Raw genomic sequence first — 15,264 nt, 5'->3', positions numbered from 1 at the left:
GTTCTTTTTCAGTTACTTTATATCATATATCATATGATATAAATCATGATATATATATGATCATATTTATATCATAAGGTCTACAAACATTTGCAAAACATCATTTATTATTTTTCCACCATGGTTTCTGTGGGTAAGAAAATGACTATTGACTGTACCAGTTGGTGAGGATCTTCACTTGCTAGAGACAAAAGCCACCTGAGGCTATGACATACCAAGGAATAACTCCTCATTATTTATATTCCCATGCTGAAAGTCTCTGCCTTTCTACTGCGGACTACAATGAATGTCTTGTCTTTCTCTAACAATAACCATGTGCTAGGATATTTCCAACTTCTTCTGAGACCTCTGTCCACTTATCTCTTTGCAACCTTCAAGGTCAGCATCTGTAATGTATCTTTGTTCCACAGATATACAGATGTTGCTTCCTGCTCATACTCCAAACCAAACAGATTGACTCCAATGTGACTCCAGGACATGGACAGCTCTTAAGAGGTGTCTCCCACCATCTATGCCTGAGCCATTTACTATTCAAGTACTTAAATTATCCTTTAAAATGCTCAGATTTCTGCACAGTTTAGCCACAGTCAGGCACCAGTGTCATGGATTGAACACTAGAAGAGAAAAAAGCAATTCCTACCATGCAGATTCATTTTGCTATTAAAAATTCATATGTGTCAGGACAAAGTTCAGATTCACATAGTAAAAACCTCTGGGAAATGGGTAAGCAAATGTAGCTGTATTGTTTCTAATACCTGAGCTAATATGTTGGTGGGCCAGACCTGTTTTCAGGAACTGCAGGGACATTTTTCTCCTGCAGTGTAGAAATCCCACTGTATAACACATGCCATAAAATTCAATTTCCATACCTAACACCACTTGTGGTTAGACCAGGTCATAGTTTACAAACTATGATTGCCAGTGTTTCTTGAGACAGTCCAGATGACAGGGATTCCATTGTGACAAAATATCCTGTAACAACATCAAGTCTGATTTTCCACATTGCTGAGTACTTTTAATTGCAGCTGATTTGCATTGGGACTCCAGGTGCTGGCATATCTGGCATTGATCACAATGACTCTGTTTCAGTATTTCCTATTTTTTGTAGCATTAAGTTTCTAAGTCTCCAGATTAAATGCTCTCTTTCTCCAGTCTCCTAAACAAGTTGGAATTTGGAGCCCACTTAAATGTACTCTAACTTTTTCTTTTCCCTGCCTTGGGAATGTGTGGGATTTGTCACATCCTTTCCTTTGGAAATCAAATGCAACTAATTCATTTGCAGTCTGTAGCTGGTTATATCCATTTGACCCAATGATATCTTTTTCTTAACTGTTACAAGGCTAACTGTTCCTCAGTCCTAATAGCCTAATTTTCTAACAGACTAAAAAGCAAAGCCAGACTATGGGCTCGAGTCACTGCAGATTCAGAATCCCACTGAGTGCTAAAAGAGTGCTAAAAAATTCCTCTAGATTATTGTGGAAAGTCAAAATGCCATTTTTGTATTGGGCAGGGTTTTCTTCCCCTATTTAGAAACTTATTATTAAAATACAAGTAAATATTTGAGTTGCAGCCTGGCCTTCAGGACCAGTCAGGATTTGAAGATCATTAACACATAAGAAGTGAAAATGGAGCTAAGTGCTTACTCATTCATATAACCTCTATTCTGGAGTACCCAGTGATTGCAAAGCATGCCCAACTTAAAAAGCACACACTAGCAACTCATCCAGAAGAGAGAATGGGGCCTTAAATAATTACAGCAGAAAATTTCATGCATGAGAGTGTCACAGCACATGCTGCACTTGAGGCAGCCACAACACACAGAGCATCACCATACAATATCAGAAAGCTTCAAGCATCAGCCCATACAGAGCAACACCATTTCAGAAGGCTTCAAGCATCTGCTTTTCTTATTCTTTAGCTCAACCTTTTTCTATTCTTCATCTTACATGCTTTACACCTGTGTGCCCTCTGCTCCCCTTGGTGTTGGTCAGTGCCCCTGGGCACCCCCTGGCTCGTTGCTGTCAGTGCTGCTCACCTGCTGCTCACAGCTGTGCCCACTGGGCATGAGGCTCAGCCACAGCCACAGCCCCATCCCAATTGCCACAAACTGTCTTTCCATAACAGCCACCACAGAAGTGGAGAAGCAGAGAATATTTCTCTGTGTACTTTGTACATCCTTCTATCCTTGATTTCAGAAGCGATTCACAGTTGTTCCTATTTTTAAAGTATTGTACCTATTTTTTATGTTTCAGCTATTTTTTTCTTTCTTATTATTACACTGCATATAACTCACCCCTGATATTAAGCTTCTCCATTAAGCTTGCCTCAGCCTATGTCAGGGCTGTTTTTGTTCCTGGATGCTTTATGTAACTCAGGAGTCAACTAAGCTTATTATTCTTTGTTATGTTTTTTCTGTCTAAATCCTGCTTGATTAAAGACATTTTCTTCAAATGTCCTAATACTTTTATACCAAATTGCTTTTCTAATATCCCAGGAATATGGGTGGTCCAGGCCATATGCATCAGCAGCTTGTGTTGGAAGGAGGGAAGTGGGGCAGCTGCAGGCTCTCAAAATCACCCTTGGAGCAAAGCTGCCAGAACCTTGTCATGTAGGCATTGGGGAGAAATCAAGACATTTTAACAAACATATGGAGAGTGTAAGAATAAAATTTGTGACTAGAGCTGCTTCTCTATCTCATGGAAGCAGTTCCAGTGAGTCTGCTTTCCTGAGACAGACAGATTTTGGTCCTAAGTGCTGATGTTACCATCTCTGTAATAGAAGCTCATATCCCTTGCATATATTGTAAATAATTTTAGAGTGTTATCTAAAATTTTTGTAATGTTATCTCTGCATTCATGGACACATTCACCATACTCACAATTTAAAATGCTATAGTCCCTATTGCAAGGAGTTTAGAGGAGCAAAACATGAGGCAAAACAATGAGGGATGGAAGGATAGCTAGAAAAAAAAGAATCTTCACAAGGATTTTAAACTATCTGTCTTTCAAAGAACTCAAGATCTTTGCCCTGTCATTGCATTCTTGCTTTATTTTTTTAAAGAATTGTCTCAAATATTTTAATTTCTAAAATTCTTTTAAGTTTCCTATAATTTTAAGAAACTAATCTCAAGTACTTCAAGAATGACAAAATCAGATGTCCTACTATCAAAAAATATTATTGAGACTTAAAATTGTGTGTTGTTTTAAAAAAAATTTGAATAAAGGAAATATTTTCTGAAATGTAAAAGGATGAATTCTAAAATTAAAGAGTGAAAAAATTAACATTTAAAATGTAATTGTGTGGGGTTTTAATTTAATGTTATGTATTTTCTGAGAGTAAGAGCAATATAGTCAAAACCCTAATGAGAAAAGTATAGAAACTTCATTATGCCACCAGTTCCTCATATGCTTGAAGTTCAGTTCCTTTTCATTGCATATTTGGTTTTGTTAATGAATGGTCTTACTTATCAAGACACTTAAGCAACATGCAACTTAAACATGATATGAATTAATTCCCTTTTTCTAGCTAGGGTTCACAAGTTTCCCTAGGCACATTTTTTCATGCAAAATGTACAACTTTCTATGCAATATCAAAATCTGAACATGTGCAGTGATTACTTTTATTCGGTTTCCAATTTTCAGTTGAGAAGTAGGCTCAGGATAAGTATAATAAACTCCTCCAAACATTAGACTTTTAATATATGTGTTTGAAGTAGCAACAGAAGAAAAAGGCACCAACACTGAGGGAAAAACTTCCATTTTGATTAAGTTATACCTGAGACACAAATATATCAGAAACTATGCTCTATTGTATCTTTTCTGCCCTATGTTCCCATAAGTATATGTCAATCCTTATTGCAAGAAGTTCTGCTCTGCTTTGGAGGGCAGAAGGATTCTGCTGTCATTTGGAAAAATAGAAAGGAAAATCCTCTTATGTAGTACAAATCTAAATTGCACCTTCTAAGTTTTAAACACTAAAGAGCATGACAGGAAAAGCAAGAGAGATCCACAGCACAGACTGCTGGAAAGCACATGAGCTTTACAATTTTTCTTTATTTAACACAGCATATGGGTGTTGATTACTGTACATGAAACACTGTGCTCTCTGTTGCATTTTCCAACCAATACTTAGCCTAAGCTGACAGAGATCTCTATATGCTAATAAAAAGTATAATATAAAGCCAAAGCATACAAATAGTAGCCTGTTACAGAGCAGACTGATGGGTTTCCCTTTATCAAGTAAAGTTTTAAGACTAGGAAATGTATTTAATATTTAATGTATTTATTTTATATGTGCATGAATTTTACATCTTAAATACAGCAAACAGATATAACCACAGGTTTTTTCCTACCATAGCTCTCAGAAATTACAAAAATTAAAATGCTCAATTTATCTGTCTTGTGGGAGAGAGAAAACTGCAAGCCTTAGCAACACAGTGTAAGCAGAAAAGCTTGGTTTGTTGCCAAGGTCATGGGTTGTGCTATGTGGAAACTAGAGTAAGAAGAAACACAGCATTTTAAAAGGCTAGCTGTGGCAAGCAAAGAGAAACAAAACATTTTTTTTGTAACATGTGGGACTAAATTCAAGGCAGCATAAATTTCATTCAGATATAATTGTGTGATATTTTAAATGAGCACATTAAGTGAAGTCTTCTTGGATTCCCTAACCCTCTTTATTTAGCTTAAGTTTTTTTCACTTTCTGGCCTCCATAAAAGATACAGACATTATAATATTTTTTTTCACATTCCAATTTTTTTTGCACAAACTTTGTGTTACAGCCAAATAATGAAGTTCTTAGTCAGAATTGTGTCTGGACAGTGACTGAGTGAGTAGTCTCTATGGAAAGTTATCTTGACAAGGACTCTATTAGATTTCTGTGTTCGGTGCAAAGAGTTTGTCCCAAAAGTAAAAGTAACAGCTTTCACAAGGCAGGACCTGCCAATGTTTAACCTGACTCCCCTCTGTGCTCTTTTTTGCTTTCCAGTTTTAGCAGCTTGACATATTGAAGATACTTTGTTAGTAATTCTTTCATTGGCAATTGTTTTCTAGACCACAATGGAGAGCAGTGCCTCTGTTGGAGCTAACCCTCAGCTCTCTTAGCTTAACTTCTGAAGAACCTTGTAGAAATGGCCTTACACTTACACTCCATCACTGACCCCAAAAGATAAATGCAGGCAATACTTATAATCAATACTTTTCCTAATCTGTACAAGTCAATATGCAATTTGGATTCAGCCGCCAACAGTGAAGATAAGCAAAAATTAATGATGGCATTTTTAAACTAGACCTTTAAACCCCCCAAAGAGTCAGAATAACTAATTTCTTAATTAGAAAGATGCTGCTCTTTGGAATGGCTGAAAAACTGAGCTTTCTGAAAAAAAGTCTGTTGCAGATAATGAGAATTTCTATTAGTTCCAGCACTCAGAAATGATCACCACTCCCAGATGACAGAGCTTGGGAAACAAATCTAAAAAGACTCGGAACCTGTTTAAACATTTCATTTGCACTAATATACTTTTTTTTAATTTAAGGAACTGAAATAACTTTAAGGAAAAATGATCTCCTAGCACAGCAGCAGCCAAAGGCACCAGCAGCATTTGTGTGCAATAGCAGTTCTGTACCCTGCATGAAGAGTTAACCTGAGTCCTTCCTCAGAGTGTTTCACTTAATCAGTTGCATATCTTGCACATAGCTAACTTGTAACACACACAGAGGTTATAAAAATGAAGTAGATAGAAAAGCTTTCAGCCAAATTGAGAGATTTGTAGACCTGACTACAGGTCTTTCAAAACTACAGATGTTTCAATACAGTTCAGATCTCTGGTATGTTTAACATTACTGTACAATTAGCTTTTCAATGCATTCCCAGAATTTCTTTTGTGCTCCCTGATGAATAAAAACTTAATCCCAGAATTCTGTAGGATAGAATCATATTTTGGCTTGTACAGTTTGTTGCAGCACAAAGAATCACTGCAAATCCCAAAATCCCAGCGCTACTAATGAACTGATAACCTGAACAGGGCCTCATTGTGTGACCACAAAATACAGTAGAAGCTAGAATTCATAAAGTCACCCTGCAATAATTCAACCACTGTGACAGTTTGGGTATTATTTCACAGTGCACTTGGTTTTCATTCAAGAGGATAGATAAATTTAAGAAATGCAACTTCAGTATAGCCAACTTTATTATAAAGTCCATAAAGAATGCTGAGTCTGGCAACAAAGTCAACTGAATTTGAAAGGTTAATATTCTGTAACCACACTGAGATTGAGAGCTGAAATGGCCACATTATAACTTTTTAATTAATCAAGGCATGAATACACAACTGATCAACTATGTGACAACACATGCCATACACTGCTTTATCATACATGAGGACAAGAATGCTATCATTCCTAAACTGGAATTATGTGCCAGGGAGATGAGCCACTACATTGCCTGGGTCCATTTTTAGACATGTTTTTACTCACATCTCTTAATTCTAAAAATCATGATCTATTAATTTTCTTTCTTCAGTTTTCACATGTGGTGGTTTCCTATAATTTAGGAATTCTGATTTGGTAGATTCGAAATTCCCATTCCCCATCCCCCTGGGCCACTTAGGGGAGGGGACAGAGACTTCAAGGGTGAAGCTCAGCCCAGGAAGTAGGAAGGGGTGGGGTGAAAGTGTTTTAAGATTGGTTTTATTTCTCATTACCCTACTCTGATTTGATTGGCAATAAATTAATTTCTTCCTCTGGGTCAAGTCTGGTTTGCCTGTGACAGTAACAGGTGACTGATGTCTCCCTGTCCTTACCTTGACCCACAAACTCTTTGCTGTATTTTCTTTGTCCTGTCCACTGAAGTGGTAAAGCAGCTTTGGTGGGTACCTGGAGCCCAGGGTCAACACACCAATGAGTTTAGATGTAAAATCTGTTACTTTGCTAATGCTGACACATTTGAAAGTGCCTGGAAAAGCAATAAAATGAGTGGATTTCTACAATACCCTTACTAGTGCTTAAAAATTTTTTTAGGATAATCCAGCCATTCTTTAGCAGTAGAAGCAATAGACACGTGCAAGCACACTCACAGCCCATGATTTGGCTGACAGACTGGAAAACCCAGCCTGCTAAATGTTAAACCAGAAAATGCAGGCAGCTGTCCCACCTGCCAGCTAAACTACCAACAGGATAACGTGGTATTGCTCCAGCACTTTTCACTTGCTCCTCCAGGCAATATTATCAGATTTTTATATGCCAACAGGCACAAAAAAGCGTCCATTACACTTTAAAGGAGAATCTCTAGAAGTTCTCATGGTGTCAGAAACTTTAGCATCAACAGTAATTCCAACTTCTTTGTATTATTTTACAGGTCTTTTAATTTTGAAATGTTTGTAAGCTTTGTCTTCCCTGTTCTCTCTCACCCTTGACTCTATCACTATATCACAAAACAGGGATCAAATGTGCAGCTTTGGAACTCCTTCCATTTGTCTTTGTTTCTAGAAAATATATTCTTTCTCTGTATGCATTACCATGTTTTCTTGATAATGGTAAAAATTTGTCAATTTTATTTATTTCTTAGTATTAGATAGTAATAAAGCATTACTTCCATATTCACAAAATTAAATAATATCCAAGTTTCAAGAGAATTGTGACAATGGAATTGTGACAATTGTCTCTGGTTATCATGTTCTTTTTCATAGCCACATTCCAGTACTATAATATGCCATGGTTATTAAGTGACACTACACCAACGGTTAATTGTTTTTTGCTTGAACTGGAGTAATAATGAATAAATTTTTGAAAACATGATACAGGAACAAAGCTATATGTATAAAATATTTTTCAAAACTTTAAGATATCTATACTTAGATTCTAAGAATTTATTTTTAAAACAGAAAGGTGTGTTAACAGGACTTATTAAAAGTAAAATTAACTTTAGTACAATCCCTTTGCAATGGTTACAGAAATCTGATGTGATCCAGTGCCTTCTGCAGTCTGCCATATTCAGTACAAGAATATACTTCAATGGTGAAATCATCTTAACACCAGACTCTGTAATCCACTGGCAATCAGCCACATGAATGTGCCTCATGTAGGGGCAGCATTTACTCATCAGCTTGAAACTTAAATCAGCATTTGGTTATTCCCTGTCGAAATATTTAAGATGCAAGTTACACATCTGACATACATTAAAAGCATGATCCAAATACCCACTGAAATCAGCTGAAAGATTTATTTCAAATTATCTGAATGAATTGCAAAAATACATAATCCTAATAATTTTTTTATCATTATACTAATCTTCAATGCTGACCTTCAAAAGTTTACATTCTGCAAGGGCTTTAAAAGTTGTGTCAGAAAGTTTTGGAGAGTCAAGAAAGACAACAGACATTACCTGTTGACATTTTTCAGCCAGAGCCTTTGAAGAAAAAAGGTGAAATTAAACATCCATATGTTCATGATATCATGTAGGGGAAAAAGATCAGCAAATATTCTCCATATAATATCAAAAAGTTAAAATTTCAAACAAATAGTTAAAATCCATGTAACAGTAGCTTCCAGAGAGTGAGTGGTGCATAAACCACTGAAATTCTCCATATGGTTATTATGTTTGGGAACACAAGGAAAAGAAGCAAGTACCTGGAGACATGAAGTATGGCAGACACCAGAGACAGTGATATGGTTAACAATCACTTTTGCAGAAGCCTGGCAGTTCTTTTTTGATGGGCAAAATCAAAATCAGTAGCAGAATGCTGTTCCCACATATTATAGTTGCTTAACCACTGAAAGAAATGAAATGCTCTTGTTTATAAACTGGAAGACCATAATTCAAACATACCAATGAAAAAAGAAGACAAGACAATTGAAGTTTTCTGACAGTGAATGCAAGTGAGCAAGATTTATAAGCAAATTCAACGATAGTAAAAAATTCTTTTGCTTAGAACTTCTCCTCTTGAATTGATTCTTACTTTGAAGTCATTTGAGAGGATAGCTGAGTTCCAACATCATAAAGGTTCTCAAAAAGTACAGTTTCTTTTCAGTTTCTAACAAATACATCTCTCTGTAAGAGTTAACATTTTGCTGATTAGCAGATCTTGAATCTAATTGCAGCCATTGGCAGTATTTTTGAAGACATCAGCTCAAATTTACACAAGAAATTAAATGTTTATATCTTAGCAAGCCTAACAAAAACAGTACAGGAAAAGCTTGAGATCTTCTCAACGCTTTAACATCTTACCTAGGCACATAGATGCTCACTAAAACAAGAAATGCATTTATCTCACTAAAAGAAAAACAGATACAAATTGCTCTAAAATTTAAACATAATCTAAGGGATCTGTTAAAAAAAATGTGTCCTCTAACCAAGCAAAAGTCAGGTTCAACATTTTCTACAGCTGAACCATTTATGGAAGTGGCAATGAATGTTACTGTCTCATTATTCTGCCTTTGTTTGCCCAACCTTACAATTTACATACCTATGGTAGATGTTGAAATTCAGTTTGAAGCAAGTTCTGCATGTAATAAAATATCTTAATTATTTCTTTCCAGATCCACAGTAAAATGTGTGTTAGATTCAGAATGGGTACAAGGAAAGTTCCTCTGCAGTCACAATAATATTGAGCTCTTCTACAGAATCCTTCATGCAGAACCACAACAGCTCTGCCTACTCTAACAGTGCAATATTCAGTGAAATCACAAATGGACTGATGCATCTGTCAATTCAGTTTATTCCTTTTATCACTCCAGGGAGACAATTCTTTAGCTGCTTAAATTCAATAGATGTCCATTCACTCTTGGGCATACAGAGTGTTTCTTTTCACATATAAATGCTGTGCAAATGACAGTTTCTTTTCAGCTTCTACACAAAGCATAGATGTGAACAATTCCTCCCCATGAAGTCCCCCTGATATTTGCATGTAGAGATATCACTTTTTTTCAGGCTTTTGAAGGTGTGCAATATAACAGTTGATGGTTGAACTTGGGGATCTTAGAGATCTTTTCCAACCTTAATGATTATATGATTTTTTAGTAACCCTGTGCAGCTCAGACTACAGCCCCAGGAATTCATTTGCAAAACATCCACAGGAAAAAAAGTAGTCTGGCATGTCCTCCTGGGTACCAAATAAGGCCTGTGGAGAGAAGAATCCAAAGAAGGAATCTTGTAATATAAATAGACTGAGAGAGATTTTTGCTGTGCCCCACCTCTCCAGCTGCTTCAGAAGCCTGAGGTGCTTGGCTACCTTGCCTGAGGGGAGCAGCAGTGTAAGGCACAGGCTTTGCTCAGGGTATGAATGTTGTCCGACACCACTAGCAGACAGGAGATGGTCACAGAAAAGCAAGCCAGAAACTGAGCAGCAGCTGATCACCCATCACACCTCAGTATGGTAACAATCCACCAGGACATTGGTGGATTGTTGTGTCATATGGATAAACTTTAATTTAAACTGTGCCATATGGATAAAACTTTAATTACCATGACTTTATGAGGACATCCTCCCAGTTGTTGCACTTCTAGTCTCTAGCATTTGTAGCACGTGACTGGTCCCCACTACTACTTATCAGTGGAAACTAGAATGAAGCCTGCTTTACTTCTATCTTACACTGAGTGAGGAGATTCACACCTTGGGTTTCTGGCTCCTCTTTCTGAAAATTTAGCATTTGGGTTCCTTTTGCATGTGAGATGTTTTTAATGGAGTAAATGACTTTAAGTTATAATCAAGGCAGACTGTCTTTTCTTTTCTGGCATAATGCCTCATCTTTTAACTTATGCCCAGGTTGGCTTGCTCTTTATTTTCAGGCTGAAGTGGCCTTTAAAACAGATTCTTTGTCAATTGTTTTAAATGCTTTGATGTTAAAATCTTTTCTTCAATGACTGTGGCACTCTTCACACATTTTCCTTTGTGCAAAGGGGTGCCAGCCCAGAGAGAAACTGGCTTCATGTCTGTCAAACATATTCTTAGACTTAAAGTGTTTGCGCAGATCTCACATACAGACAGACAGACAGACATACAGACAATATGGTGTGGCTCATAACACACACTGGCACTTCTAGCACTGTGGATGCAAATAATCTGTTGTGTTTTGAGTTCAGGACAAGTGTAACATATTTGTTTTTCTACAGTGGGTCTGTAACAGCCTGCAAAATGACAGAATGAAAACCCTACTATCAAAATAAATGGAGGAAACATTTTACTGGTCATGCATGATGATATAAATCCCATCAAGTCCCATGCCTCTGACAGCTGGCTGTGTTCAAGGTGGGGTCTGATGTGGTGCAGCTGTGTTATCCTGGATCAGGCTTCTCCAGGAACAGATGTACTCTAAGAAGCAGATGAAGAAGGAAAAAGAGCAGAATCTTGTTCTGAGGCTGCAGGGGAAGTGGCAGAGAGGGATTATAAAGAAAGAACCATCTCATAACCACAAGCTGGTCAGAGCATGTACAGCCTGTTGGTGCACTCCAGGCTCTCATACCATGTCCAACTGAGATGTGTCTGTTGGACAAAAGGACACTGTGGCTTTGAGAATGTGGTTGATGTGGGCAACACATCAGTGAGGATCAGCAGATAGTACTGCAGACCTCACCATCAGCATGGATAGATTGGGTTTGCCCACCCCAAATGATTGCAAAAGAACAAGGTGCAGTATAGGGCTACTGCAGCAAAGGCAGCCAGTCCTCTTTTCTGGTGGTAGCGATCATCAGAAGATAAATGTCAGAAGGGAAAGATGTGTGCCAATTGTTAGGACAGAATATGAAACTCAGTTTCCCAGATTCCAGTTTTCTACTCACTATTGGTATATGCAATGAGACATAATCCTGTCTCATTTCCTCACCCCAAAATATTCAGTATCTATGAAAGAGATTAGCTTAATGGTGAATATCTGAGGGATGAATTGGGAAATCTGTACTTTCTGCTGGTCAAGAAGCACCAATTGCTTTAACATGGCATAACCAAGTCATTAAAGCAAGAGTTTACCTAACTCTGCAACAGGTTGTTGGCTCTTAAGCAGCAAAACAACTGAAAAATAAGAATCCTGGGATCTCTGTATAGCAAAGAGCAACAAAGAACCCAGGACAGGTCTGAATCACCTCTGGGGACCTCTCCCACTCTCTAATTTCTATATAAATACATTAAGTTAATTTTCTAGTCACTACCTTATCTTAGATGCCTAAAATAAAGTGAAATTCCCATTCTCAAAAGGAGAGATGGTAGATGGCAGGTAATCAGATCAAACTCAGCAATTCTGACAGAAATAGCATGCCTTTTTCTGGAATTCAGTGAGGATTGCATAATGTTAAATGCAGTCTAAAGGACTTTTAATCTCTATCTGGAAAACCACTGTTTGCTTAACATAGACATTTGATACCAGAAATAGCAGAAATCTAGTGCTTTCCTCCATGCAAGCCAAACCAAATGATAGGGAAGCAGTTAATAATAATACCACTGCACAGATTGTTTCTAATTTCTTTTTCACTTGAATTGGGTTTTTACTTGAAAATGGATAATGGATCTCAGGCATCAGGTTGAGAAAGTTCCAGTGTGAAATATGCATTGAGATAAGATTAAATAAAATTAATTAACATTTAAATCTTACTGCAATCATATGTATGTCCCTTTCCTTTATTTCTAGAACAATAAAATCTTAAATTTCTTTTCTATGTCCCCTGTGGATTCTCTATGAAATTTCAGGCACTCTCGAAGATAAGGTACAGTAATGTGAGATTTCTTGCACATTTTAGTAAAATAATTGCTTTCTCAGCTCACTTGGAATTTCTGTGTTTAATAGATTGCCTCAAGAGTGAACAGCTTGGCCTGAGAATTAATGTTAGGATACATATGGAGTTTAATACTGTATTCCTCACCCCAGATGAGTAAAATCCCACTTAAACCTCATCTATCAAATCAACTGTGAGGAAAGAATATTGAGGTTATTGAATCTTAGGTCCCACAAAATTCTGCAAAACAGACTTTTTCTGCATGACTCAGTAAAATCATTCTATTAATGTCTTATTGTTCTTGCATATACAGATCAGAAGTGAATGCAAAAATAAAATATAAAAGTAAATAAAATTAGGTAAATAAGTAAAATTCAATTCCTTGTCTGTAGGAGTTTTCACTCTAATATGTAAATTACTGTCTTGGGTTTTTTTCTTGATTGCATAATAGTATACTATGATCTGAAATGAAAGTACAACAAAAAAGAAACATGGAGCAAAACACAGCTAAAGATCTGTCCCCATGGATTTAGAAAATAATTGCAGTGAAATGATGAAATGCTTATAAGAATATCAAAGTTCATTTAATTTAACCTTTGTATAGTTTCTCATTCTGAAGAATAGGGATACACAGGTTTTTTATTCCGGTTTGGCTTTTTTGCTCCACATACACTCCTTTACAATTCTTTCTCCCAGAACTGATTGGATTTGTGGAATCCAGCCTGCAAGGCAGAACACTGTCTGCAGCACAGAAGGGATTTTGAAGAAACACTCTTGTGATTCCAGTATTGGCAATACACTGAGGGTAGAAATTTGAAAATCAACATTTAGAATTGGGGAAGTACTCTCTGGGGCACATGGGACTATCTTTTTTGTATCCTGTGTTTGTCAAGAATCATAAAATGAATTGTGACATCCTTTCAGATGTTTGGCACTTCACATTGATGGCTCGAGTCCACATGTTATTTTTCTTTTCATTTTCCACTGTCCAAAAAAAAGTGCTTATATTAACATATTCCTGAATTAGCATTTTCCTAAAATAAATAACAGAGCATTTGAACTTATAGTATTCATCAGTTACACAAGTTTGTATTCAGGAAATGTAAATAATCGTTCTCTTCTTCAATAAATAAAGAACATAGCTCAGAAGTGCTCCCCAAGTGATGGCCCCTTTTTTGTTGCTTGATAGGTCTGAAGAAGCCAGAATTTGGCAAAATGAGAATTCTCCCAATGAAGCTGGAGCAGGAGGAACACAGATGTTGAAAGCTGGTGAAGTCTACATGTAGGCTTCTCCAACACCCCTGCAAAGCAGATGTCAAGAAACGAAAGGGACAAATTAATTTTTCCTACTGGCTTGTGTTCTCTTATCCAGCTGTGGTAGCCTACAGCAAGTGACAGACTGCTGTAACACATTTTGGGCATGACATGCAATTTCTTTATACCCTCAGGTCTTTCCAGTTTTGTGTCTAATAGCAGAAAATTTTCCACCAACACTGTTCAGCTTCAGAAGGAGAACAAACAGATCTTATGCTTTCTAGGTGGGGCTCTGAGAATGTCAATGGTATTACAGGGTGATTTTTGAACAAGACACAAGAGAATCTCTATATTTTTATGAAAATATGTTGAAGCTCATTAACAAAAATATTTACTGCCTGTGCCATATGGATAAAACTTTAATTACCATGACTTTATGTAAAACCCCCCATGCCTACAATTTATCAAGTATTAATGCCATGTATGGACATAATAGTCAAAGAAAAGATTGCCTTGTTTTGTAGCAATGGACTAGAAAATGTCTGCTTAATTCTCACTTTTCTGCCCCTCTTTTAGTGAGCTAATTAAATGCCTTGGTCTTTAAGTTGCTACTTACACGATCCTTAACATAATCACACATTTTACAGATGGGCTTTCTAATTAACCATTCAAATCCTACAGAAGTAGTGGAAATAAAACAATTAATATAAAAAGAACTGTTATGTTAAAATGAAAGAAAAAAAAACCAAGAAAAATTTTAAAAAAACCATTAAAAATACACATTCTATAGAATATTTTAAGCATAATTTCAATGTTAATAGTATAACTCCTCTACAGTTTTCCAACTAATTCTGAAATGTTAGCCTTACAAAATTTCCCTTTGGTTTCATTCATCCAGTGAGGTGGAAAAAATATTTTTAAAATCCTTTATCCAACTGTGATGCAATGTGATGTTTTTTTTGGTTTTAACTGTTCACTTAAGTACTTGGTCATAACCATTAAGCACTGTTCCAGAATCCAAAAATGGAGAAAGCTGTGGAATTCCTTTCAGGGCTCTCAAATACACTGGCAAGCAAACCCACTGTCCTCTGGTAGGGAGGATTGTGGTTTTCCCTGTTTGATGCTGATCACTTCTCCCTGAGCACTATTAGATCATGCTTTCTAGAGGCTGATCCCTACAGCACTTCTAAGCAAGCAGGAATGATGCTTTCAGAAAACAGAGCAAATTACTGGCATTTTGAAAAAGTTACTCAGAGGTAGGTAGTTCTTAACTTTCCTCTAACCTCAGCCCTCATTTCAAATTTCACCCTGTC

This window comes from Molothrus aeneus, chromosome 5 (genome assembly GCF_037042795.1).
Source record: "Molothrus aeneus isolate 106 chromosome 5, BPBGC_Maene_1.0, whole genome shotgun sequence".
NCBI lineage: Eukaryota > Metazoa > Chordata > Aves > Passeriformes > Icteridae > Molothrus > Molothrus aeneus.
Note: the sequence above shows the minus strand (reverse complement) of the source record.